The 23,418-nt window shown below is 41.7% G+C and overlaps 1 protein-coding gene and 1 long non-coding RNA gene across 2 annotated transcripts in view; one reads left to right on the forward strand and one right to left on the reverse strand.

The window, feature by feature from the left end:
* RAB11FIP4 (RAB11 family interacting protein 4) overlaps positions 1 to 23,418 on the reverse strand; it is a 203,814-nt gene that overhangs the window by 124,204 nt on the left and 56,192 nt on the right. The window lies entirely within an intron of this gene.
* Positions 12,941 to 16,816, forward strand: LOC103101735 (uncharacterized). The gene is made up of 3 exons (XR_463457.2): positions 12,941 to 13,102; positions 13,209 to 13,253; positions 16,521 to 16,816. It is a non-coding gene; the product is annotated as an uncharacterized LOC103101735 (long non-coding RNA).

Raw genomic sequence — 23,418 nt, forward strand, 5'->3', positions numbered from 1 at the left:
GAAATATGGCCTCAGAAACTAACTAGCTGTGTGATCCTGAGTATCACTTAATTCTGTTTGCCTCAGTTTCCTCATCTGTAATTTCAGCTGGAGAAGGAAATGGCAAACCACTCCAGTATCTATACCAAGAAAACCACAAATGGGGTCATGAAATTTTAGATATGACTGAACAACAACATGGGTTGTGATTTGCACCCCCATCCTCTTTAACTGCATATGCTGCCTCTTCCATCCTTCCAACAACCCAGGCTCACCACCTCTACATCAGGCTCAATTCCTCATCCTCCCCTGTCTCAGGGAGACAATCCATTGCAGATCTCATCATTTCTCCTTCTCCATCTCTTGCATCTATCTCCAATTCTCTTGTCACAGGCCATCACCCAAGTCCTGATTCTCAGTGCCTTTCCCTACCTCCTAACTGGTCTCCTTGCCTTTAGCCTCTCCCATAGCCGATCTATCCTCAATCCATCCTTCAAAGTTATTTTCCAAAAGCACGTATCGGATGATGGCATTCCCTTCCTCAATATAACTCGGCTAAGTCCCTATTGATTCTTGCATCCAATATTATTCCAGCTTTGTCTCATCCTTTTCAAATGTCCATTTCCATATAAATTTAATAAATCATGCAATATTCATATCTATATAAATTATAATTAAATTTAATTTTTTCAGTTACATGCAGAAATGATTTTTGACAATTGTTTTCTGATACATTGCAATTCAGATTCTCTTCCTCCATCCTCAGGGTGGTAAATAGTCTGATCCAGATTCTATCAGGGTTTTCATGCAATATGTATTTCCATACTCCCCACATCAAGACTGAAGAGGCATATCATTGTATAGAATTCATAAAGAAGCAAATGGGGGACAGTTAGGTGTCTCAGTGGATAGAAAGCAAGGATGAAAGATGGGAGATCCTGGGTTCAAATTTGGCCTCAGGTACTTCCTAGATGTGTAACCCCCATTGCTTAGCCCTTACCATTTTTCTGCCTTGGAAACAATACACAGTATTAATTATAAGATGGCAGGTAAGGGAGGGGAGAGAGAGAGAGAGAGAGAGAGAGAGGAAAGAGAGAGAGAGAGAGAGAGAGAGAGAGAGAGAGAGAGAGAGAGAGAGAGAGAGAGAGAGAGAAGAGAGAAGACAAGACAGAAGAGAGAAGAAAAGAGAAGGGAAGGGAGGGAAGGGAAGAGGAGAGGAGAGGAGAGGAGAGGAGAGGAGAGGAGAGGAGAGGAGAGGAGAGGAGAGGAGAGGAGAGGAGAGGAGAGGAGAGGACAGGACAGGACAGGACAGGAGAGGAGAGGAGAGGAGAGGAGAGGAGAGGAGAGGAGAGGAGAGGAGAGGAGAGGAGAGGAGAGAGGAGAGGAGAGGAGAGGAGAGGAGAGGAGAGGAGAGGAGAGGAGAGGAGAGGAGAGGAGAGGAGAGGAGAGGAGAGGAGAGGAGAGGAGAGGAGAGGAGAGGAGAGGAGAGGAGAGGAGAGGAGAGGAGAGGGAGAGAGAGAGAGAGAGAGAGAGAGAGAGAGAGAGAGGAGAGAGAGAGAGAGAGAGAGAGAGAGAGAGAGAGAGAGAGAGAGAGAGAGATAACAGAGACAGCTAGGTAGTACAGTGTATAGATCTCCAGGCCCAGAGTTAGGAGGTCTTGTGTTCTAATCTAGTCTAACATACTTCCTAACTGTGACCCTAGACAAGTCACTTAACCATTGCCCAGTTCTTACCACTCTTCTGCCTTGGAACAGAGCACAAAAAAACATTTTTTTTTACCAATAGGGTTATTTCATGAAAAAAAAATTTAGAAATTATAGAGCACGGGGGATGATAAAGTCCCTAGGATCATAAACTTATGGGTCTTGAGCTGGAATAAACATTTGTTGTTATTCAGTTGTTTTTCAATTGTGTCTGACTATTTCTGACCCCATTTGGGGGTTTTCTTGGCAGAGATACTGGTGTGGTTTGCCATTTTCTTCTCATTTGACAGTTGAGGGAGCTGAGACAAATAGAGTGAAGTGACTTGCCCACGGTCACACAGCTAGTAAGTGCCTGAGGCAAGATTCAAACTCAGGAAGATGAGTCCTTCTGACTCTGAGCCCAGCACTCCATCTACTATTCCACCCAGCTTTCTAGGATGAACCCTAAAGGCCATCTATTTCAAGCCCCTTATTTTACAGACGGGAAAACTGAGATCCAGAGAGACAAAGGAACTTATTTTCCCTGGTTAGGCAAATAAGTATGTATCAGAGTAAGGATTCAAGCCTCTTGCTTGAAATCTCTTTCCCCTATGCCCTGCTGGGGTCTAGCTTGGGAAACTGGGGTTCAGCTATGGCTCTGCCAGACCCACGGGAGGCAATCAGCCCCACGGCATGTGTGAAAAGGGAATTCCTGGGTGCTCTGCTTGGGAGTGGGTAGGCAGAAGCATGGAAGGTGAGCAAGATGAATCAGTCCCCATGGTGAATAAGTCAGCCTGATCATTTAGCATCGGGAAGTGAACAAGCTTATAGAAGCACAAATCTGAGCTGTGTGTGTTGAGGGCAAAGTAGTGAAGGGGTGAGGGATCAGGTTCTAGGAATGACTCAGTACAATAACTGGGGAAATACAATGCAATGGAATTCTCCTCTTGTATCCAAACAGAGATGAAAAGTGGGTCTCATCCAAGGATATGAGTGGGAAAGGGTCTAACACAATGGGTGCCAACTGGAGGAATGGGGGAGCCACCTGGAGATCCTGCTCCTTCTTGCCTTTCCAGCAATTAACTGGGTGAAGGTTCAATGGGCCTCTCATGGCCCACTGACCTTGTACAAGTTGCTGGGTATTCTAGCAGGGCAAATGACAGAAGAGGGAGTAATCATCAGGGGTCTTCGACTCTGGTATCAGAGCCAGGGACTGAGGAGGTCCACATTATCCTGCAATTTCTAGTTTTAGAACCCAAGTCTTTGTATCTCTGAGATGGGCTCTTCTTTATTATAATACTTTGGCTCTTGGGTAATCCTTAAGGGGAGAAAATCCTCCTGCCTGGGCTGCGACAATCAATCAATCAATCAATCAGTCTAACTATTTATTAAATGTCTTTGATGTATTAGACAGTGGGCTAAATGCTCAGGATAAAAAAGGCTCAAAAAGAAAATAAAGCAATTTCAGTCCTCAAGGAAATTACACTCCATTGGGAAGAAAAGTACACATAGAAGTAAAAACAAATATGCATATATGTACCTCTACATACATATGTAAGTATATAAAGAACATATGAAAAGAAAAATCAGGATAATTTGGGCAGGGGGCAGGGGGAGAGCATTGGTGTGCAGGAACTAGCTTGAATTGTCTCAAGAAAGCTAAAGACAGCTAAAATTTCCTTATGAATGTTGACACCTTGGAAATTGGCAAACCATACAAATCAGGGTTTGAATTTTTGTTTTGTTGATTTTTTTTAGACCTAAGGAAATGGAAGAGAAAATCTCAAGTAGATTAAATGTAAAAGTGTGTTGTGGGAGCCGCTAGGTAACTCAGTGGATAGAGAGCTAGATCTGGAGATGGGAGGTCTGGGATTCCTTGCTGTGTGACCCTGGGCAAGCCACTTAACTCCAATTGTCTAGCCCAATAGCTTTGGAATCAATACTTAGGATCTATTCTAAAATAGAAGATAAGGGTTTAAATTTTTTAAAATTTTAATTAAAACATTTTTAAGTGTGTTGTGGGTACATTTTTTTTGAAGGGCCAGTTGTCAAACATTTACCAGCACATTGCTGGAGGAGAGGCATTAGGATTTGGGGAGATCAAGAAAAGCTTTAGGTAGGAGGTGGCATAAGCTGAGAGGGAACCATATGTCTATTAGCAGGCTAGGGCACTTCTATCCTCAGCATCAGTGGGAGGGTGAGGAGAGAGGAACCTAAGTGGTGACTTACTGTCTTCTGTCTAGAGGGGACATCACGTGAAACAGCAGATAGGGTTTTTTGAGGAAATACCAGAGCCACATGCTTGCTGTGAGCAAAGGAAAGGGGCAATGAGAACCATTCTGCTTGGTTCCCTGTACTCACTAATTTATTCATTCAACTGATCATCAGTCCTCCCTTCCTCTGGCCCCAGTTCCCTACTACCCTACCATGGTACAGTGAGCATAGGCTTAACTGGGATCAGGAAATCAGAGCTGCTACCTCCTTTTACTTTCCCTTATTAATCTAAGCTTAAGTGTAAAATTTAGCCTGGGAATTCTGATCCTTGTCATCTCCTTATATTATGAACTTCTACTGCACATATGACATGCTCCAAGGTAACATCTCACCATCCTTCTTCCCTACTTGGGGATCACTTAAAGAAGTGAACAGAACAATTGAATGGATTAGAGATGAAGCAGATTGGGGTAGGGAAAGACTAGAGACCAAAGTGTCTAAGACCCAACATGTATAGGAAGGGGGATGGGGAATGCCCAAAGGCAGTGATAGGAAGTAGGAAGTAGGAGTCTTGGAATTCAACCCCTGCTTTCAGTAACATTGACTACCTGTTGTATCTGTGGGCTAGACATAGAACTTTTCAGTTTCCTAAATTATAAAATGAGGAAGTTAGTCTAGATGGTTTCTAGAGTATCTTCCAGCTTTAAATTTTATTATCCAATGACATATAAGCCTATGCTTTCTGGTCTCCATCTTTGTTATGGAGGAAGCAGATCAAGGCAAATGTGGCTCTCTTCCCCCTGGGAGGATATTTCTCCCGAAGAACAGATCTTCCTTTAATATGGCTCCCCTGGCAGCTGTGTGGATCAGTGGATTCAGAGTCAGGCTTAAAGACAGGAGGTCCTTGGTTCAAATCTGACCTCAGACACTTCCTAGTCATGTGACCCTGGGCAAGTCACTTAACCCCACTGCCTAGCCTTTACAGCTCTTCTGCCTTGGAACTGTGTAATTGGAAATCTTGTGCCTTTGAACTACATTTCCCAGGAGCCCACTGACTTCCTGTCATTATGTGCGCTGTAGACAAGGGATAAATAAGGTGGTCTTCCATGGCTAGCACTCTTTCCTTCCTGGGTGGGACATTGGTGAAGCAGGCTGTTTGAGCAGGTATATTAGCCATGGGCACGTGGTTTTATTTTGTTACCTTTTTATTCCTTTACGTCTGGTGATTATTAATACATCTTATAAATATAATATTTTAAGTTGTATATTAATTTTAATTTTTACAGAACTAATATATAGTATTGATTCTGAGAGGGAAGGTGAGGATTTAACAAAATATGGCTCCCCTCATGAAGATGAAGGTATCTCAAGATAATGGGGGGAGGGAAGCAGTTATCTCCTCTGGAAGTGATTGGCTTCACACTAGGGGGCAAAGTTCATGGTTCTCTGGCCTAAGCAGCAAAAGTGAGGGGTCTGACAGTTAAAGTGTCCAGGTAGGAAAAGAAGAATGGGCATATATCCTAAGAGGTAGAACCAATAAAGTCAATGCTTTTCCAATGGATACCACTTCTGGCAAGAAGAACCCCAAGATGTAGACGCTAAATGATCATGCTAGTGCAAATATCAATAAATTGGAAATAGGTCTTGATCAATGACTCAAATAAAACCCAGTGGAATTGCACATCAGCTATGGGAGGGGAGGGAAAGAACATGAATCATGGAACCGCGGAAAAATATTCTAAATTAATGAATTTAATAAAATTTAAAAAAAAAGAACCCTAAGGTCAAGTTCCAGTTTCCATCTTTCTCCAATAAAGCTATGACTGTATCTGTCTGTTTATCTATCTGTCTACCTACCTACATATACATACATATATGTATATCATCTGTGACCTTGGGCAAATCACTTTCTCTCAGCCTTAGTTTCCTCACTATAAAATGAGTTAGATGAGATGGGCTTTAAAGTTCCTTCCAGCTCTAGATCTATGAGCCTAGATCCCAAATTGGTGCAGGGCTGACCCTGAATCTTCAGCCCTAAGAATCTCAATCACTAGATTTTTCTGTTCTCTTAACAAAAGTGGTTTTTCAGCTGGAAGATGTTATTCTTTCCTCCTGGGCTCTCAAACACACAAAAATGAAAAACGATCTACTAGCAGAGACCCCCCAAAAGGCAGGTCCGACTTTGAGAAGAGATCCACCAGCCAGGATCAACGGGACAACATGAGCAGCAGAGGATACCTTCACACCTTTCTGCTCAGTGGAAGCATCCTTAGAACTGCGAGGGCCCTTCGATGAAGGTCCAGCCTCAGGCAGAGGAAGTGAGATGAATGTCCCAAATGGCAAGAAAGCAAAGGAAAAGGTATCCAGTATCCAGAAGCAGTTCCAGATAAATGAACCCAACTGGAGGATGGGTTCTTTAAACCAGATGTCTGCTGGGAAGTGACACTTCACAGGAATTAAGAGTTGGAAAGAGCCTTCAAGGTGACCCTCCTTCTGGCTCATCTGGATGTATCTTGGATGAACCTAGTTATCTGCCAGTTGCTGTGAGGTGGCTAGGCAACACAATGAAGAGAGTGCTGCACCTAGAGTCAGAAAGACTCGAGTTCAAATCCAGCCTCAGCCACTTTCTAGAGCAGGCCATTTAACTGCTCTCTGCCTGTTTCCTTATCTGTAAAATGAAGATAATAATAGTACCTACCTTCCAGGGTTGCTGTAAGGATCAAGTGAGATCATATTTGTAAAGCACTTAAGGATAGTTCTGGTACATAGTCAACCCAGGCACTTAATAGATGCCTTTTCCCCTTCCCTTCCCGTTAGAATGTGCTCTCTTCAAGTGAATGTCCTGTTTTTGCTTTTCAATCCCTATTTAGCACAGTGCCTGGATCAGAGTAAATACTAAATAAATGCTTGCTGACTGACTGTCTTGTATTTTAATTCAAAATCTAAGAATTTTTTGAATTTTTTGTTTGAGATTGTATTTTTATAAAAATCCAAGAATTTTGATTTTTTAAGATTGTACTTTTATAAAAATTCAAGATTTGATTTTCTTCGAGAAAAGATCAAGAAAGAAGCTTGAAACTTTTATATCCAGAGAATGAACTATTGCAGAAAGATGCCAAAAACTTACACTTCATCAAGAAGATCAAGAATGAACTTTGTATATGATTGATTGAACTTAATTTTGATTGAACATTTATTGAAAATGTACACATTTATGCCAAAAAGGGACTGCCCCTGATTTGGCTTTCTGTCAATGCGCCCAGCAAAACATTGGTTTTGCTTTCTTTTATTTTCTATTTCCTCCCTCACTATTCTAATTTCTCTTAGAAAATTGAATATTGTGTATATCTATAGTTAGAAGTGCATTTAGAACTACAAAATGATTATGTTAAATGATCAATGGGGAGACTAGTCTCCCAATGATCATCAGGGGGGATTGTAAACCTTAAAATTTCCCAGACCCTACTTTATAAGATTGGACTAAGACATTCCCCATTTGGGCAGTGAACTCTACTTAAAGCAGGAATGTGAGAATTCTATTTTACCTACTTGGGTCTGCCCTAGGGGAAGATAAAGTTGTAAACTCTTTTCTGAACAATGAAAAGTACTTAAACCCATACTTTTCTTAAGCTAAGTACCTATAAAGGTCAAGCAACTTGTGAATTTACAAGGAACAAAGAACTGGAAAACTTTCTCAGAGCTTTCCTGGTGTGAATTACTCAAAAATCCACACCTTCTTAGGTGTGGACTAAGAATGGGCGGTCCTTTAGAAACATCTACAGTGATTGGTAGATGTAAGGACTTAGGGGAGGTGACAGAGAAGATTTTGCCCTTAAAAATAAGAGCTCAGGGAAGAGCTGGGAAGTCATTCTGAAACATTCAGATTGGAGAGACTCATTCTGAGGAGACTGATTCTGAAACATTCAGATGGAGGAGGGAGCTGGTGAAAGCAGCTGAGATGCTGCTGGCCTGGTGTCATTAGAAATCCTTACTTAGACAGATCTTATGGTGAATTATAAAAAAACTGACTCATTTCTCTTTTAAGACTCAGGTCTAGGCCACATTGGCTTTGAGGCCCTTCATACTTATTCCTTTCTTTCTCTCTCTTTCTTTGATTACTCATTGTATTGCTAATTAAAATCTCTATAAAACCCAATTGACTTGGATATTTGAATAATTGGGAATATTTCCCTGGCGACCACCTTATATTTGATTTTAAAACCCAAGACACTGTAGTGAAACATATTTCTGTGGTCAAATTTACTCACCCTCTCTTATATCTATCACAATTTATATCTTCCACTATTTTAATCACTACAGTTTAAGACCTCAACCATTTTAAATCTCACAGTCTGATGTTATTCTTCTTAGGAAGAAAGAGGGAGAAGAGGCTTTTTTGCTCAATTTACGGTGACAAGTATTTATTAAATACTTGCTGTGTACAAAGCACTGGGCTAGATTTTAGGAATACAGAGACAAAACAGTTCCCTGCCTCTAAAGAGTTTACATTCTATTAGGGAATGCAAAATATGAGCAGGTGTGAAGAAGCCTTGGAATGAGCCTTGGAGGTGAAGTCAGAGGAGCTGGGTTTGAATACTTGAATGTGCCATTTTTTAGCCTCGTGTGTCCCTGGACAAGTCACTTTTCTGTACTTCATGTTTGTTAGCCACAAAATGATGGCATTGGATGAGACGACCTCTGAGGCTTCATCCAATTCCAGATTTACGAACCTATATATAAGCAAGACCATTTGAAAAAGAGGAAGAGAGAGCTAATTATCTAAGGGATCAGCAAAGGCTTCCCTAAGGAAGTAACGCTGAGTGGGGTCTTGAAGGGAGATGATGACTCTTAGTTGCTGCAGTTCAGATGAAACTTTCACTGAGATCCAGCATGTAAAAAGGCATGATAGGGGCAGTTAGGTGGCTCAGTGGTTTGAGAGCCAGGCTTAGAGATGAGAGGTCCTGGGTTCAAATCTGACCTCAGACACTCCTACCTGTGTGACCCTGGGCAAGTCACTTAACCCCAATTGCCTGGCCCTTGCCCTTCTGTGTCAGAGTTGTTACTAGGACAAAAAGGTAAGAGTTTAAAAAAGAAGACAAAAAAAGAAAGGGCATGATAGAAAATATCCAGAAAGATAAGAAGTCAGACTCCAAAGGGTTTCAAATGCCAGGCTGTAGTTTGTATTCTAGGCTAGAAATAATAGGCAGCTATTGAAGATTCTTGAGCTAAGAAGTAGAGTTATTAGATCTGTCTTTTAGAAAGATCATTTTAGAGGCTGTGGGAGGGTAGATGAAGGCCACCAGCCTTGCCTCACAATCCTGCTAATACCAAGTTCAATGCATTTTCTATCCCATTGCAAGGATGCTCATGGGGGGGGGGGGGGGGAGGAGTGGATTCTGAAATACTGTGAGGATAAATCCATTCTCCAGGCGTTGACAATTCAAGGCCTTGGAGGGTTCAGAGAAATCAATTCTAGGAGCCTGGCCTCATTAGCCTGGTGCCCTGGCCACGTCAGCTAACCAGTCCCAGACGCAGAATAGGAATCCCCAGATTTCTATGGTGCTTTTCTTCCTAGGGGGTGGAACTATTTTCCCACTGGTCCTCTCCATTGTCCTTGCCTCCAGAGCTCAGCTCTTGGTGGCAGTGGGGGTGGGGAGCTGAGAAGGAATTTCTGGGAAGGAAACAGCTTTTGAATTATTTTTTTTTTTGCACTGAGTTCATTCAGCCTTAGTGTCTGGCTGCCTTCAGGTGAACAGCCCAGTTCCGGGCACTCTGGGGGGACAGAGAGCTGGAGAAAATGAAGCCCCCATCTCTGATGAGTGTGTGGTCTAATGGGGGATCAGAGGGCACATGGGAAAAAGAGAGACTCCCCCCCCCCCCAATAGCTGCTGATCTCCCAGGGCAGCTGAAGCATAATGGAGAGAATCAATAGGAAAGCTCTGGGAGGTGGACGTATGTCAAGGCCAAGCCGAGAACCTCCAAACCAAGAGAAACAAAGCTAATTTATCAACACTTGAGTTGGGCCCAAAGGTATTGCCACTGGACCCAAATTTCCTATTCCTCCATCCAAAACAAATGCAAATTTCTTTATTTTTTAATAGGTAGAATCAATAGTATTTGTTTTTATTTTAAATTTTATTTAAAAGGATTTCCCATGGTTACATGCTTCCTGTTGTCTCCCTCCTCTCTTCCCTCCCCGCTCCTGGAGTTGACAAGCAATTCCACTGGGTTATACATATAAACATATACAAATTTAGTGTGGTGAGTCAATTCCAACTGGAGAACCTGTTCACAAGAGAGTCAGAGGACTTGGATTTGATTCCCAGTTCTGCTACTTACCTATACCCGAGCTTGCGTAAATCATAGGCTCGCAGGTTTAGAGATATTATTAGAAACCCTAGAGGCTATTGAGTCCAACCCTCTCATGTTACATATCTGGAAACTGAGGCTCAGAGGGACTAAGGGATTTGCTTGGGGTCTGATAAATCTGAGGCAGGATTCAAATTCAGCTCTTCCTGACTCCAGTGCTATTATTCACTATACTTCAGTATCCCCTTTAGGGGCCCTGATTTTTTTTATCTGTAAAATGAGGCACCAAAGTGGCGTAGTAGAGAAATTAGAGAACTCATTTATCTGAATTCACTTACTGGCTATGTGACCCTGGACAAGTCATTTAACTCTGTTTGCCTTGGTTTTCTCATCTGTAAAATGAACCAGAGAAGGAAATGACAAACTATCCCACTATCTTTGCCAAGAAAAACCCAAATGGAGTCATGAAGAGTTGGACATGACCAAAATGAATCAATAACAAAATGGTGGTAGAGGTGGAGTTTGCCTTTTGAGTGTTATCAGAAGTTCTTAACCTGGGATCAGTGAATTTAAACATTTGATAGTTTGATCACTGTGTCTGGATAAAACTGGTTTCCTTTCTAACTGTATGTATTTAAGGGCACTTGGGTGGTTCAGGGTAGTGAGAGTCAGAACTAGAGAGGGGAAGTCCTGAGTTCAAATGTAGCCCCAGACACTTCTTAGCTGCATGACCCTAGCCAAGTCACTTAACCTCATTGCCAGTTTTCAGCTATGGAATAAATATTTAGTATTGATTTGAAGACAGAAAGTAAGGGTTGGTTTTTTTTTTTAATCGTGTATTTTATGCTTTTACAACAATTATTCTGAGAAGGGATCCCTAGGCTTTGGCAGCCTGCTACCCAAGGGGGTCCAGGACACAGAATAAGGTGAGAAGAACCCCTGAACTCTAATGTCCTTTCCAGATTTCCGTCAAGGGTGCTGAGATTCTTCTTCAAAATGACTGCCCCAGAAGAAAACTGGAATAAGCTCTCCAAAGAAATGCAGACTCAAATTTCCCATTTCCATCCAAATACAACCTACTCTTGACAATGGGTTTTATACCTAACCCAAGACTTTTGAAAGGAAAAAAAATATACAGGGAGTTTTTTAGTTTCTGAATGAGGAAACTCCTTCTCTGATGGAAATCAGCAACTCTAAAGCTTTGGACTTTTGTCTAAGGAAGACACTGAGACCTAAAGGGACTTAACCAGAGTCACGGAGCTAAGTTTGTGTCAGAGATGAGACTGGAACACAGGTCTTCTGGATTCCTCTCGATCTACTACACAGGCATACACGCTGGAAAAGAAGACCCCTTCTAGGGTCCACTTAGGTTTAAAGGAGGCCAGCTTTGGCAGGGAATAGGTGGGTGGAGTGCAGGTTATATTCAACCCAAGATCATCTGTTCCATTTGGCTGGACTCCTTGATATGCCAAATAATGCATTACTGTGTGGGTTATGCTACACGACCATCTTGCCCAGTGTCCCTAGTGCCAGGCTGGAATAATCTAGGACCCAATTTCCCTGTTGGGCTTATGACTTTCCTGACAGATGGGGGCCTCGGGAGGGCTAGGGAACTGTGACCCTTTCTGGAGACACAGCTTTGTTTAGCTGGCAGCCTCATAGACTTCCCCTCTTATCTCTGAATTCTTTCTCATGTTTACTTATGAAAAAATCCCCACGTGTAGCCTTCAGTCTCTTGGATCCCAGGGTACAATCTGCCTGAGCAAAACACACTGGGTTTTATCACATCCAAGCCTTCTGTTTCCTCCTGACAAGAAAGGGGTAGCTACCCAACAGCCCCACTCCCCACCCCTCTGCACACTGCTTTTGTCTCAGTCACATGAAAGCATGGAGCAGTGGTCACAGAATCGTAGTTTTAGAGCCCTTCTTAGAATGTTTTAAAACACATAAAAAGTAATAAAACAATAAATAATAAATAAAATTAAAAATACATACAATTTATGTAGGATTACAAATTCCATTTTATTACAAATGACAAATTCAACTTATTGAAATACAGTTCTTGAATTTTTTTTTAAGTTCATATGCTAGAAGTTAAAAATCTTGCTTTAGAGAGATTAGATTCAGGAAGTCCTGAGTTCAAATCATATCCCTACTACTTACTAGCCCTATGTTGGTTTTCAGTCATTTTAGTTGTGTCCGACTTTTTGTGATATTTGGTTTTCTAGGCAAAAATACCATAATGGTGTGCCATTTCCTTCTCCAGTTCATTTTACAGATGAAGAAACTGAGGCAAACAAGGGAGGGTTAGACAGCTAGTAAGTGTCTGAGGTCAGATTTGAACCTAGGAAGAGTAAACTGAGGCAAACAAGAAAGGGTTAGACGGCTAGTAAGTGTCTGAGGTCAGATTTGAACCTAGGAAGAGTAAACTGAGGCAAACAAGGGAGGGTTAGACGGCTAGTAAGTGTCTGAGGTCAGATTTGAACCTAGGAAGAGTAAACTGAGGCAAACAAGGGAGGGTTAGACGGCTAGTAAGTTTCTGAGGTCAGATTTGAACCTAGGAAGATTAGTCTTCCTGACTTCAGACCAGGCACTCTGCCCACTGTGCCACCTGGCTGGCCACTAGCCCCACCACGGTACAAACTACTTCACCTGTCTGTGTCCTAGTTATTTTGGTTCAGTTCTGGCAGGAGACAAGACCGGAGGGATGATGTGCAACTCATCCTGCTGCCACATCATTTCCGCTTGATCTTTCTCTATAAAAGATTTTCTTTCATCCACGCCACTTAGAGATTTCTACATGGAGACACCTCTTCTAACCCTCCTCCATCTCTGAGCGATTAAGACAACAATTTGGTTGGTGATAACGGTCTGGTTCCAGGATGGTTTCTGGGTTGGATTCTCAAAGATGTTACAAGGTCTGTGTTTGATGCTGCTGATTCGTTTGCCTTTTGTCAGTCTGAGAAAGAGAAAAAGCTTCTGGTGCACAATTCTAACCTCTGTGGTTTGCTGGTTATATTGTAGGTGCTAAGATTGTCAGGAGGACACTTCCCAGCTGTGTGACCCTGGGTAAGTCACTTAACCCCCATTGCCTAGCCCTTACTCATCTGCCAATTTAATGCAGAAGGCAAGGGTTTAAAAAAATAAAGTACAATCTTCGGCGGAGTGTTGCCTAGTTTCTACCATTTCTTTGCATAATCTATATTGACTGCTAAATCTAATCTCCTTAAGGATAACTCTGCAGTAATGTCTGGTGACAAATCAGCATGACTTAGCCATTTGTTTAATGTTTCTATGTTGACATATTGTTAACCAAATTCATATGGATGTCCCCCATGGAGGGTACTGGATTCCATTTTTGGATATTAGCTTCTTCCAGTGATGCACGTTCAACATATACAATGAAATATTTCTTTATTTGGCAGCTAGATGTGCTGAGTCTGCAGTAAGAAAGACCTGAGTTCAAATCCAGGCTCAGATACTAGCTGTGTGACCTTGGGCAAGTCACTTAACTACATTTGCCTCAGTTTCCTCGTCTGTAGAATGAGCTGGAGAAAGAAATGGAAAACCACTTCAGAGTCTCTGCTAAGAAAATCCCAAATGGGGTCAAGAAGAGTCAGATAGGAGTGAACAACTGAATAAGAACAATGAATCCCTATTGTACTATGGTTTAGTGAAGGGATGCCAACTGGTGCCAAACACTTTTACGTGGCCTTTCCCTATGTAGACATCAGTTTCTCTGACATTCTTACTGTGCTTGGGTCTACTTTGTATATTTGCAGCCCAAGCTATGAGTACAGAATGGAGTTAAAGTCAGTATAAATGTAAATATAAGTATAAATAAAGTCAGTATAGATGTTAAGGTGAGTAGCTTATTTAGTAAATATGAGGTACTGGGGGGTAGCTTATTAAAAATACTGTTAATGTTAATTAATTATGCTAATTAAATAATTAATTAAAATTAAATTAAAAATTTTAAATAATGTTAATTGTTAATGAGCTCTTCTTCAGAACATGGACTCTTTTGAGCACATCCTTTTAGTTAGGCAATATATGTAGTGGTTTGTTTGTTTGTTTTTTAACCCTTACCTTCTGTCTTAGAAGTATCGGTTCCAAGGCAGAAGAGCAGTAAGGGCTAGAAAATGGGAGTTAAGGGACTTATCCAGGTTTACACAGATAGGATGTATCTGAAGCCACATTTGAACCCAGGACCTCCTGACTCCACTGTCTGTCCACTGAGCCATCTCCCTGCCCCTAATAGATCTTTTTCTTGTGAGTGTTTAATATATATATATATATATATATATATATATATATTTTTTTTTTTTTTAGAGATATAAGCAATGAATGCTTTGTATGAACTATATAAACATAGTCAGGCTGTATTTGGAGGACCACTGATGCTCTCATCTTTTGGTAGTGTTAGCTCAGAGGAAATCCAAGAAGGAAGTAAGGTCAGTTATTTTCAGTTCAAACTCCCACAATTCCTTTCTCCTTCCCAGAATCCTCTCCCAGGTTTTGTACCAAAATTCCCTTCTTGTAAGTAATCCTTGAAACCAGTCTATCCCTAACTTATATTCCTACAGTAGGCATGCAATGCTTTCTCTTAAGAAAGGTAGGATCAAGCCCATGGATGGGAAGCAGCTGGTGGAGTGCTTTGCTAGTAATCCATGAGCCACTGGGAAGCATCTGGGCCAAGAACTATGGAGCTCTTCAGCCCACAGAGAAACTCGAGTTTGATATTGTCGACATCGATGTTCTGTTGTTCACTATATTAATAAATCACATCTTAAAAATAAAATGTAGACTTAAGAAATCCCCCAAGATTGTAGATTTAGAACCAGTGACGGGAAAGCTTTCTGTTACTCATGTGGGACAAGCTGTGGTTTCTTTGTGTTGGGGTGTCTTACAACTAGACAGAGAGCCAGAAATTTCCCACATCTTCCTTCAGGGATTTTTCTAACTTTTGATTTCTCTCATTCCCAGCTTCTCCAGAAAAGTTGTTTGATTGCTGTTGAGAGAGAGAGTTTAGAGAAGCCTAGAACTGGGGATATGGAGATCACGAACATAGAACATGCTCAGAGTTTTTTTTCTTGGCAGACTGACCACTAACCAGGGAACTTTATGACTGGTGTTGTAGCTAGTGGATACAGTGGATAGAGTAACAGTCTTGGAATCAGGAAAACTCATCTTCTTGAGTTCAAATCCGGTCTCAGGCACTAGCTGGGTGACCCTGAGCAAGTTAATTAACGTTGTTTGCCTCAGTTTCCCTATTTGTAAAGTGAATTGGAGAAAGAAATGCCAAACCATTCCAGGATCTTTGCCAAGAAAACCCCAGTTGGGGTTATAAAGGGTTGGACATGACTAAAACAATCGAACAACAACAAATGATTATTGATGCCTTTTGTGGATGTCCCATCCACTCTACCCCAGTTACACTGTCTTGAGTCCATAGAACAACAAATCTAGCCATGTGTTGACCCAGCTCTTGGAGGACTTGGCATTTTAATATGCCAAGTTGGTTCTCTGGAGCCCTGAGACAGTGGCAGAGGCTTTTGGGTATCAATTAAAAGAAGAGAAAACTTAAAAGTTGGCTTCTCTTCCCTCAGATCTCCAGGTAGCATCTTGCAATGCCAATGAAGAGTTGGGAAAGGCTTTTCCCCCCCACCAAATCACCATCTCCTCACCCACATGGCAACTAGTCTATGGAAGCCAACTAAGAAACTTTTTGCCTGGATCTCTGGCTTCCTTTTCTCCTTATGTTGTCTTTCCTGAGTGGGAGATTGTGTGGCAATCCTTTTTTAAACCCTCACCTCCCATCTTAGAATCAATACTGTGTTTTGCTTCCAAAGCAGAAGAGGGATAAAGGCTGGCCAATGGATTTCAATGACTTGCCCAGGGTCACCCACTAGGAAGAGTCCAAGACCAATCTGAACCCATAATCTCCCATCTCTAGGTCTGGCTCTCCATCCACTGAGCCACCCAGTTTCCCCCAAGTAGCAATCTTAATTAAGATGGATGTACTCCGGCTTGGAGGCAATCTTATGAATTTGATCGATCGAGAGAGTTCCAATGAGAAGAGTAGGACCAACAAAATAATCGGCCCAAGCACTTGCTGGGAGTCATTTGGACAGTGCAGAGGCCAAGGTGAGATGTGAAATGCCAAACGAGAAGTCCTGCAATTTGCCTAAAGTTCTGGGGAGGTTTTTTCAGTATCTGCTTCTCAGTAGACGGTAACAGCAATGACAGTATTACGTTGCCGGATCCTATTTTAAGTCTGTATTTAGTCAAATGTGCACTTATGAATATTTTATGTTGCATTTCTTTTGGATGTAGGAATCTGTCTGTAGGAAGATGCCTCCTATTTGACTCATATGGTCCTTTTGAGTGCCTTTTTGACTCTTCTCTTTTGGAGGAAACCCTAGACGCGAGCCGTAACCAACGATATAAGTAAAATCATCTCCAGGGATCACCCTGGTGCAATTATCAATAACATGGAAACAGGTCTTGATCAATGACACGAGTAAAACCCAGTGGAATTGTGCATCGGCTATGGGGGACGATGGGGAAGAACATGAATCATGGAATCGTGGGAAAATATTCTAAATGAATTAATTAAATAAAAAATTTCAATTAAAAAAATCATCTCCAGGGCCTTGAGTTGGGGGATTTTGTGGGATGCCAAGAGAAAAAAGGAGCCCATTTCCCCTCTCATTAGAGGCCAGGTTCCTCTGAACTGAACCTGGTCCAAACTGTCTCATGGATACGGAAGAGGGGGTGGCATACGCCAGTCCCTAGTGCCTGGGAGATGGCCCCAGCTCCTCTGTGCATCCTGTACTAGTTCTTGAAGAGAGGGAAGGAGAGGGGAAGAAGGGGGGAGGAAAAACTAGAGAGGTGTTAGGGGAGAGAGAAATCTCTCCTCAGAGGGGGCTGGTGGTGGTGGTTATTGAGGAGGGTGGAAGAGAATGAACAAAGAGAGAGGAGGAAGAAGGAGAGAGGGGAGGAGTGGGAAGAAGAGAGGGAGAAGAAGAGACAGAAAAAGAAGAGAGAAAGAGAGGGAGAGGGTGGGAAGGGACAGAGATCTGCTCAAGTAGTCAGCCAAGAAAGCTGCTATAAGACCTGATGGGTTTGGGGGCTGGGAGGCTAGAGATTCCTCCCCATCCTGCCCCCCATTTATATTTCTCACCGAGTCAGCAAATTAATTGCTATATAAATCTATTCTTTCTCCATCAGCAGCAGGGACCTCCTCCCCTTTGTCTATTCCACTCCCCAATTAAAGCAGCAAAGCCAGATAATCAGTCTGATTGCAGGGGGACCTGTTGCCTGAACATCCGTCCCTCAATGGGGAGAAGCAAAAGGCCCTGAATGGCCCCTGCTCATCCCCACCCCTCCCCATCTCCCCAAGCCCCTTCCCCCATCTCTTTAGCCTTGAGGCTATGAAAAGATTCCTGACAGAAGGGGCTGAAAAATGTATGGAGAGGCAGCAGCTTGAACCTGCCTGCCTGAGCCAGCACAGTGAGCCCTGTGTGTGCCTCGCATCCCAAAGGGCCCTGATTTCAAATGGGAATTTTAAAATGCTGCCCAGTGACTGGCACACAATAGGCTTGGGGAAAGAGGACGCAGAGGACGAGGGGGTGGGAGGAGGGGGGCCTCTTCTTCTAGACTGAAAATTAAATGTCTTTAGGGATTTGCACCCTCAACAGAACACAGATCAGGATCTCAAGGGACCTCATAGGTGGTCTAGCCCACCCCCTTTCTTTTACAGAGTTCCCAAGGGGAAAGCGATTTGCCAAAGATCAACCAGCCAACCAATAGCCCAGGAAGGATCCGAACCCAGGTCTTCTGACTCCATGGTTTTTCTCACCCTGACGTGGAGCTTTTCCATGTACTTATCATGGCTTATGTCCCACCAGAGACAACAAGAGCTCTCCCTCACAGCACCCTGGGGTGTGGGTGAATGGGTACATGCACGCAGAAGGGGTAAATCCTGATGTCCTCACTCCTCTCTTTTTTTTTAGCTCCCTTCTACTCAAGATCACCTCCTTTTAACACTCACTGCCCAACCACCAGCCTGGATCCCTCTAGAGTGTAAAGATAAGAACATCACCCCGGGACAGAGAGGCATGGGGACACAATGGTTAAAGTTCAATTCAGAATCATGGAATGTTAGAGCTGGATGGGATCATCCAGTGTAACCCTCTCCTGTTAACAGATAAGGAAATTGAGGCTCGGAAGGGATTAATGATTCACCCACATCAAAGGATAGGAACAGTTCTCCAAAGAACACCAAACTCTTAAAAACAATCTGAAACAGCACTCTAAAAGGGCTTCTAGTAATAGGAGAAACACAAATCCGTACAACTCTGAGGTCTAATTTCATACCTAGGAAATTTGCAAATACCATAAAAGATGGAAAGAGTCAATGTTGGAGGGGTTGTGGCAAGGTAGGCACACTAATTCATTGTTGGTAGAGTTGTGACTTGGTTCAGTAATTCCAGAAAGAGATTTTCAATTATTTAAAGAAAAAGACTAAAATGTCTCTGACTCCGAGATACCAATCTTAGATATCTAGCCCAATGACAAAACAAAATAGACCAAAATATGGATACAGGCATTTTTTGCAATAACAAAAAATTATAAACAGTCATCATAACCATAGCTGTGCATTGAAATTACACTTTAAGTTTTGGAAACTTTAGAGTTTCCAAATTCACAAAATCACCATTTTGTAAATTATAAATAATTGAAATGACTTACAACAACTATCTCAAATTATCTCAACAACCCTGGGAGGTAAGTGCTGTTACTTCCCCCATTTTACAGTTGAGGGCACTGAGGCAAATGAAGATGAAATGACTTGCCCTGGATCTCACAGGGAATGAGGCTGGATTTGAACTCAGGTCTTCCTGATTCCATGTTTAGTGCTTTACCCCAAAGCTGCCTAGATGTTCATTAATTAGGAAATGCCTAAACTCAAGGTGCACGAAGGTCATAGAATGCTACTACATTGTAAGAAATAATAATGAAGATGAAGCATTCAGAGATGTATGAGATGAGAGATGATCCTTTGACATAGTCTCTTCCTAGCACTGTAATGTGGAATTCACCAAGCGTTGGACCATTTACCCACTAATAGGGAATACTGGACCATCAGGAACCAGATTAGTTTTACCCTACTGATGATGGGTTGGCTGTTGGCTGTTGCCATAGTAATCCTGTTGGGTATATGAAGGACTGGAGGTTCAGACATTTGCAGTGGGTGCTTGGCTGAAAAGTCTAGCCAGTGACACCAGAGCCCTGAAAAAAATGCCTTCTAGATTCATCTAATTCATCTCACTTCTATATAAAGTCAGGGGCAGCTGGGTCGCTCAGTGGATAGAGAGCCAGGTCGATATTTGGTAGGTCCTGGGTTCAAATGTGACCTCAGATACTTCTTAGCTGGGTGACCCTGAGCAAGTCACTTGACCTCCATTAACTACTCCTTACCGCTCTCCTGCCTTGGAACCGATACACAGCATTGATTTTAAGATGGAAAGTAAGGGTTTTAAAAATATTCTAAATAAAGGTTCATTGGCCTCAGAGGAATCGCCATACTTTATCTGCATCCCTAACTTTCTCCAGGAGACTCTGCTCTCAGTTGGGTCTCTTGGGGATGAAATGATAATTGGTCTCCAGGACCTGTTCCTGGCTTTCTGGGTACTTTTTTTTTGTCCTGGTGTTGAGCAAAAATATATAATTTTATCATTCCCTCCCACACAATGGTTATTTTTAACCCATTTCCAATCACAATATTTTTCCCTTCTCTCTGCCCTGCTTTTTTCCCCTCTGTTTTAAAAAGCTAAGAGGGAACATAGAAAAGGCAATGTGGTCTTCCTGCTCCCCTACTCAATAGAGGGGGGACTAGATGACTTCTGGGGTCCCTTCTAAACTCTGGTGCACGATGATAAAACCTGCTTCTAAGAAGGACTCACTGAGAGGCAGGATGAACAATTTGGGGAGGGAAACCCTCCCAGAGAGGATCTGCCAACAGAACTGATGCAAAATAAAATCAGCAGAACCTGAAGAACAATTTTCGAGATGGCCACACGAATGGGAATAAAACCACTCAGAAGTCTTTCAAAGTGGGGGTCCATTGCAACTTTAGAGGCCTGGAGATGAAGGAATTCCTGCAAAATGGTTAACGAGAGATGCAGAATAAAGCACACATTTTCAAACCTGGCCAATATGTCAACTTGTCTATCTCCATCACATATTTTATTTTTTCCCCCCTTTTCTTTCAATCCTACCTTCCATCTTAGAATCAATACCGTGTACTGGTTCCAAGGCAGAAGAGTGGTGAGGTCTAGGCAATGGGGGTTAAGTGACTTGTCCAGGGTCACATGGCTATATTTATTTGTTACAAGGGGGAGGTTCTTTTGGGAAGATGGAGGCAGGACGAGTTAGTGGAAAATGACAGAGATGGGGAAAAAATGGAAAACAAGAACAACAATGTAATATTTATAAACAGAAAGAATGAAACAAAAAGTTTGGAAGAGAGCATCAATAAACTGCAATTTTATTACTTCCTTCTTAAATATTGGCCAATCTTTTAACTTCCTCTTCTCTTTATCTTGGCTTGTACTTTACTCAAACAAAATCGAGAATTTAATTGTTTATAACAAGACACGAAGAAATCTCAGCTATAAATAAAAACAGTATGACATTAACTGATCAAATCTTTTTCAATGATCATTTATAACTTTTAAGATATCATTAATAATATATTACGTTATAATATTCATGAATATTATACCATAACATTAATTCATATATTATACTTATATTAAAATAGTAGAATTAGAATTTAAGAATCCCTAAAGGGACCAAGAATTAATTTTTTTGGACAATTGACCCATTTTACCTTTCCACGTGATAGGTGGGCTTTTTGTGGTACTCAGTGTCTCAGAACATGGGATCACTTTTGATATTGCCACTCATGATTCTTTTCCAGTGATTAATTCTAAAAAATTCTACTTCACACAAATAAGATGCTACCAGCACCATTGAAATCTGTACTTGCTTTATAATCTAGAGAATTTTAAAATCACCCACATCCCAAAATGTAATATTTTCATGTTCAAATATTTGTTTTAGTGTGCTTTTTCAAGATGAGTCTACTAACAGTTCTTGTTAAGACAAAAAAAATGATCAAATCCAGCAAATGGGTTTTTTAGCCATTCAGATTTATATCTTTAAAATAAAAGGTGCATTTCTATAACCCTCACCCCAAATGAGTGACAAGCAGGAGTTTACTTCCCTCTCTGTCATTACAGATGGGTTCTTTTAAAATTGGGAGACAAATGGAAATATTACTTTGTAAATTTATTATCCACGGCTCTAACGTTTTCATGAATGCTGTGAGAACTTGTTTTTCATATGCTGTATTAACTCCTTATATCGGATGTAATCAATAAACTTACATTCTTACGCCAAAATCAGTCTCTTGAGATACTTTTAATCATAACAATGAAATCACAATTTCTGGGTGAATGTGAGTTTGAAGACATTTCACTGATTCATTTTGGGGACTTGGTTTTTCAAAAATATCCCATCAAGGGGACAGCTGGGTGGCTCAGTGGATTGAGAGTCAGGCCCAGAGATGGGAGGTCCTGGGTTCAAATCTGACCTCAGATACTTCCTGGTTGTGTGACCCTGGCCAAGTCACTTAACTCCCATTGCCTAGCCCTTACCACTCTTCTGTCTTATAACCAATACCCAATATTGATTCTAAGATGGAAGGTAGGGCTTTATATGTGTGTGTGTGTGTGTGTGTGTGTGTGTGTGTGTGTGTGTGTGTGTGTGTGTGTGTATCCATCAAATCAGGATTCACAAGGAAATTCAGCTAAGCAGCATAGTAGTCAAAACCCGATGTAGAGCCTGGAAGATCTGAGTTCAAGTCCAGTCTTGGGTACTTGCTTGCTGTGTGACCTTAGGCAAGTCACTCTATTTGCCTGGGATTTCTTGTTTGTGAAATGAAGATAATAGCATCTACCTCCCAGGATTATTTTGAGTGCCAAATGAAAAAATTATTGTAAAATTCTTAACCCAGTGCCTGGCACTGTATAAATGTTAGCGATTATTATTATGAAACAAATTGTCATGAATAATATGAAAATAGGTTTTGAGCAATAATACATGTGTAACCCAGTGGAATTGCTTGTCAGCTCTGGGAGAGGGGAGGGAAAGAGCATGATCATGTAACCATGGAAAAAAACTTGAATAAAAAAACTTGAAAAAAAATGAAACAGACGGTCCTTGTCTTTATCCTTATTGCTCAGAAATGACAATGTCTTCTTTTAGTGTCAACACTCTTTGAAGGGGGACTTGAGAAGTGCAGCTTATTGCACAATAATAGAGATGCAGCTTTCCTTTGCCCCCACCCATATTATCACGGAATTTTGCCAAAAGCCCTCCTTCCTTCCTCTCAATGACCTGGCTTCGAAACTGTGCAGGCAGCTCCTAAATCGTAGTCCTGAGACAAGGGACTTTCCGTGAAGCAGGTAGAGGGTCCAAACTATACGAAGGGTCATGTTTTTAGCTGGCATTTATTTGCAGAAACTGTATTTTTATTCTAACATTGACTGAACCCTTGCCAGTGCCAAATCCGGTGTCATCTTTCTATGCGAAATGGCTTCTATTATCAAAATAAACCGTCCAATTATAAAGAAATTCTCTCTTGGTGTGACCCTGCCATGAATAGGCTTAAAAAGTAAAAGAATTCTTGTCAATTCTGATATCATATCGCACACATATAATCCAATATCTGTAAATGCATCAGTTGTTTCATCAGGAAAATGGGATCTCGTTTTCTCAAAGATTTGGTCACAAAGATTACCAGGAGGCAGGAGCAAGCCTCCTTGCTGTAATACCAGCCAGTGAGAATATTCAAAGAAAGCTGCTTTGCAGAGAATTCTCCAAGCATTGGCTGGGCAGGAGTCCTTAACCTGCTTTGTATTATGGACCCATTTGGCAGCCTGGTGAAGCTACAGACAATGTGTTAAATGAACAAGACAAAATGAAGGGAATTGCAAAGAAAACCACCTATATATAGTTATTAAAATATTTTAAGGACCAGACAGGTTCATGGGCCCCACGTTAGCCACCTGTGGTTTAGCTTGGAGGTGTTGGATCCCCTCCAGCAAAACTCTCCCAGCCCAGCCTGAAACCATATTAAAATGCAATTTGAGATAGAAAG

The sequence above is a fragment of the Monodelphis domestica genome, chromosome 2 (genome assembly GCF_027887165.1).
Source record: "Monodelphis domestica isolate mMonDom1 chromosome 2, mMonDom1.pri, whole genome shotgun sequence".
Lineage (NCBI taxonomy): Eukaryota > Metazoa > Chordata > Mammalia > Didelphimorphia > Didelphidae > Monodelphis > Monodelphis domestica.